This window comes from Sardina pilchardus, chromosome 22 (assembly GCF_963854185.1).
Source record: "Sardina pilchardus chromosome 22, fSarPil1.1, whole genome shotgun sequence".
Taxonomy (NCBI): domain Eukaryota; kingdom Metazoa; phylum Chordata; class Actinopteri; order Clupeiformes; family Clupeidae; genus Sardina; species Sardina pilchardus.
The window spans coordinates 2,437,783-2,442,782 of NC_085015.1; the positions used below are offsets into that span (position 1 = coordinate 2,437,783).

Below are 5,000 nucleotides of genomic sequence, written 5' to 3' on the forward strand. Positions count from 1 at the left end.
ACAGTATGCACCAGGAGGGGAGTTTAGCCAACACACACACACACACAGGCCGACTGCACAGCTACCAGCGTTACACTCAACACCAACTCATCTACATCCAAGATGGGTTTGAAACTCACATCAATAAAGGGTACACATTATCTCAAAAGTAATTTGTCCATGAATGATCAAATGTGATCATCTAGTTTGAATGTGATACCTTGACCGGCTAGTACGTGAGACAGCAATCTTGGGTGAATGTGTGTGTGTGCACTGCGTAGGGTAGTGGGCCTATTTGGAAGAAAGCCCAGGGCCTTTGGAGAGAAAACTCTGTCACAAAGATTTTAAAAAATCAATAAAGGTTCCACATTGTCTCAGAAGGAATTTGTCCCTGAGCATCAGACTAACTGAACTGAATTAGAATAATACATCATTAGTGTGTCCATTTACACCTATAGTATACTGTATAGTATTCTAACCAATGGTGTCCATTTACACCTATAGTATACTGTATAGTATTCTAACCAATGGTGTCCATTACCACCTATAGTATACTGTATAGTATTCTAACCAATGGTGTCCATTTACACCTACAGTATACTGTATAGTAGCCTATTAACCAATGGTGTCCATTAACACCTATAGTATACTGTATAGTATTCTAACCAATGGCCGTTTTATTGCTTTTCAGCCGTTTATTTGCATCAGCCTCCACATCCCGCTCAGTTCCCATCCCTTGCTCCCCAACACTCCACATCCGGCTCACATCCGGCTCAGTCCCCGTCCCTTGCTCCCCAACACTCCACATCCGGCTCACATCCGGCTCAGTTCCCATCCCTTGCTCCCCAACACCTCACTGCACCAAACGGGTCAGACACACATGACACAATTAGCACTGGTTACACACACAACTACATTAACAACACACACAGGAAGTGACAACTACACACAAACACGTTAGCGCTATACAACACGACATTCTCTCGTTATACAACACTCGTATACTAGTTGTTTTTCTCCCCAAACGCCTTAACATGGTTTACTGGTCCTTTTCATCAAGTTACTGCGCTGAGCAGAGCATCGTACGGAGCTGGGCCAGTATTAGCCTCATTGGCAGCAGATCCACCAATCAGATGCAGAACAATTCTGGACTGATTATGCAGATCCAGAACAATTCTGGAATGATTATGCAGATCCAGAACAATTCTGGACCGATTATGCAGATCCAGAACAACTATGGACCGATTATGCAGATCCAGAACAATTCTGGACTGATGCAGATCCAGAACAACTCTGGACTGATGCAGATCCAGAACAACTCTGGACTGATTATGCAGATCCGTGCCGGAAGCGGTTGGTGTGGCCCAGTTCTGGCCCTGGGTAGTTCTGCTATCTGGGGAGGTATCACTAACTATTTAAAGTCTTAAAGTATAAAGAAAGATTTAGAAGAATGTAATAAATAGATTGACAGAGAATGGGGTAACAAGTGATGTGTGTGTAAGTGCAGTTTCATACTTATTCAGGGTGTGGATGGCTTGATGAGAGGGACTCCTGCTCAGTCTTTCTGTTTTAGGCCTGTGGGAGCAGACACCTGTCTGATCTCAGCGGTTTGAACAGTCCAAGATCACATGTGAGCTGTCCTTTAAAATGGCCCTTATTCCTGATCACATGTGAGCTGTCCTTTAAAATGGCCCTTATTCCTGATCACATGTGAGCTGTCCTTTAAAATACGTTTGGCCCTTATTCCTGATCACATATGAGCTGTCCTTTAAAATACGTTTGGCCCTTATTCCTGATCACATATGAGCTGTCCTTTAAAATACGTTTGGCCCTTATTCCTGATCACATGTGAGCTGTCCTTTAAAATACCTTTGGCCCTTATTCCTGCAGGGTACGAGCACTAAGGTGGTGATGCTTCAACCAGATGTTAGGGCACTGTTTTGCTTTTTCACATGAGCTCTACATGTGTAGGCTACTGCATCAGAATTCCAGATCAATCTAGTAGACTATTAATTAGGCTATTTGTATCAATCTAGTAGACTATTAATCAGGCTATAATTAATCTAGTAGACTATTAGGCTATACACTTTGGATTCCAGATCAATCTAGTAGACTATGAACAAATTAATGTAGTTTTAATCAGGCTATAAACTTTGGATTTGTATCATGAATGTCCCTGCTGTGTTCTTTCATGTCACCCTTAGAAGTTCACTTCATGGGCCTTCGGTTCAGCATGTCTGTTTTTTTTAGAGTATATCTTTTGGGCTTTTTATGCCTTGGTAGATACAGTGAAGAATGACAAGAAGTGAATGGGAGAGAGAGCAGGGTGGGATCCGGAAAGGACCGCGGGCGGGAATCGAACCGGGGACAAACACAGTGGCCATCTGGGCTTAGGGCCAGTGGGATGCAATACCAGCGCCGTCTTTGGATCCCATTCCGTTACTTTTTGTGGTGGTTATTTACGTGCCGCTTCAGTTTCCATTTGATTGGTTTATAGTTAATAATCAGTTTCGCTGTCACGCATGCAACTAGTTGTCACTAAGGACTCCTAATGTAGCCTAGGCCTAAGGACTCATAATGTAGCCTATAAAGGACGCCTAATGTAGCCTATAAAGGACGCCTAATGTAGCCTATAAAGGACTCTAATGTAGCCTAGGCCTAAATGAACATGAGCAATTGTCCCACTTACAGCAACAAAAACAATAGAAGTGCGCCGGACGTCCTGTATTGTGTCACACAGGCTTGTGAACACCTTGTCATTGTTATATGATTGCAGTCCTCACATCATACAATATAAACGTTTTACACAAACAACTTACAGTAAGAGGACTGAAGTCAGATGATACACAAATATAATGCTCTATAAATCTCTTAAATTTAGTGGCCACTTTAACATAGACTACTGGTAGGCTGCATGTCATCAGGCAAAATATCTGTGTCATGGTAACAACAAAGAAGGGACTGTTTCTTTTGGGGTAAACCACGTGAAAATTAATACATTTATTTCAGTAAAACTGCAACAGAATAGCAATGGGCATTCAGAACTAGCTCAGATGTGGCAAACAGGATAGCCCCGAATAAACTGACAGAGAGACGACCCTATGAAGCAGCTACTTTGTAAACACAGTCATTCCGTTGGAGCCACTCACAGGGCTTCTGGGGGCGGGACCTAGAGCGGGTGGGTAGCAACAGTTGCCCCGGTGAGGAAGAAGCGCCATAGCCACGGTAGTCCTGGCGACAAGAACCCAGCAACGAGAGTCAACAACAACAACAGCCTGAAACCTTGAAAAAATAAAAACCCCAATATACCAGTTGGGAATTCTCTCGGAATAAGAGGTGAAATCTTAAATAATTATGTAATCAGACATTTTACGTTTCAGAAGAAAATGTCTGTAAGGATTGCTGTTGTTTTATCTTCATATGCGTTCGTAGTCATTAACAGCCAATGGGCTAGGTAGCAAGCTAGCCATCACTAGCCTCCTCTATCAGAATCACAATAAGGCTCACTGGCCATCTGTCTAGCTTGTTTCGAATAATCGTCTGACTTGATGTTTCAGTCTTTCTAAAAACAGGCTGTTGTTATGGCGATGTCAAATGCACGATAGGCTGTACAAAATGGCGGGGGTGACGCTAGCTTGCTAATATACGCGAAACTAGCAGCTGCTTGCACCTCATATTGTATCTGATTACCAGCTAGCCAACTATCTGGCGACATTTTCAATCAAGCTGCCTTTTCGGCCGAGCAGCAGTATGTGCGCTAATGGAATATCGACGATATGTCATCAAATGCACTTGCAGCCACTAGATGAAAATGATCTAACGTTAGCTGTGAGGCTGGCTAACGTTGCTTCGGCTGGCCTGTCATAGAACTGAAAAGGTTAGCCTGCTAGCTATGACAGCGAGCATACCTACAGCTGTTCTTTCCATATCGGTGCACCTCCTAGACCGCTATCATTTGTTATCGGCTGTCCATACCAGGTGTAATGTAGGATTGATGCTCTTGTGAATTACCACTAACGATAGCTTTCTGAAGTGCCGTGCGTGAGTGACAGTTCAGTTTCCCAACCTCGGTGTTAGCAAGGAATCCTGACTGCTAACGTCACCTGACGTTCAGCCCGTTTAATTAGATTTACTTCGCTATCTCATCAAGTAATGCAACTAATCGTAGTTATTGGTCGTAACTGTTATCATTGTGAGCGTATCTAGCGTGCTGCAGCGATGTTCTGTCCCTCCGCGGTCCTCGGCGTGTCCGCGTTTGAGGGGAGAGGGCCTTGTGTAAGGGGAGGAGGGGCGGCCATTTGTTGTGGTACGGTTACTAGGCAGCTTCCTAGGCTGGGAAGGGGGCGTAGCCCGTCTGGGTTGCGTGACACTTTAATGACAATTATTGGTCAGTTTTTTATTATTATCTTTTTTTTTTTTTATTGTCTATGGGTAGGCTAAAGTAAATCCAACATCATCAGCTCATCGTCTCTGTAATAGTCAGAAATGATTTAATGGAAAAAATGATATTGAATTAAAAAAAAATATATATATATACAAGATTCAACAGAATTCCTTATTTAGAACTATCATCTGGTTTCTAATGTAGATTTTTTGGACTGACAAGTTGAGAAAGTCACCAGATCACAGTCAGAGGGAGTGAGAATAAAGATGTTGATGAGACTGATTGTGGACTGCGTCTCTCAGCGTGATTACGTGGAACACACGAGTAGTCCTCTCCTCTGCCTCACCTGCGGCCCGTAGAGATGGAACACACGAGTAGTCCTCTCCTCTGCCTCACCTGCTGCCCGTAGAGATGGAACACACGAGTAGTCCTCTCCTCTGCCTCACCTGCTGCCCGTAGAGGTGGAACACACGAGTAGTCCTCTCCTCTGCCTCACCTGCTGCCCGTAGAGGTGGAGCACACGAGTAGTCCTCTCCTCTGCCTCACCTGCTGCCCGTAGAGGTGGAACACACGAGTAGTCCTCTCCTCTGCCTCACCTGCTGCCCGTAGAGGTGGAGCACACGAGTAGTCCTCTCCT

The 5,000-nt window shown here is 44.2% G+C and overlaps 2 protein-coding genes across 5 annotated transcripts in view; one reads left to right on the forward strand and one right to left on the reverse strand.

Annotated features, from left to right (window-relative positions):
• The window catches only part of LOC134070504 (5-hydroxytryptamine receptor 3A-like), a 91,060-nt gene that overhangs the window by 18,548 nt on the left and 67,512 nt on the right, over positions 1-5,000 (reverse strand). The gene's annotated exons all lie outside the window — the stretch shown is intronic.
• Positions 3,201-5,000, forward strand: part of rfx1a (regulatory factor X, 1a (influences HLA class II expression)) — a 38,029-nt gene continuing 36,229 nt past the window's right edge. For all 4 annotated transcript variants that reach the window (XM_062526385.1, XM_062526389.1, XM_062526386.1 and 1 more), the window contains exon 1: positions 3,201-3,315. The gene's annotated coding sequence lies outside the window, so the exon portion shown is untranslated. The remainder of the gene's footprint in view (positions 3,316-5,000) is intronic.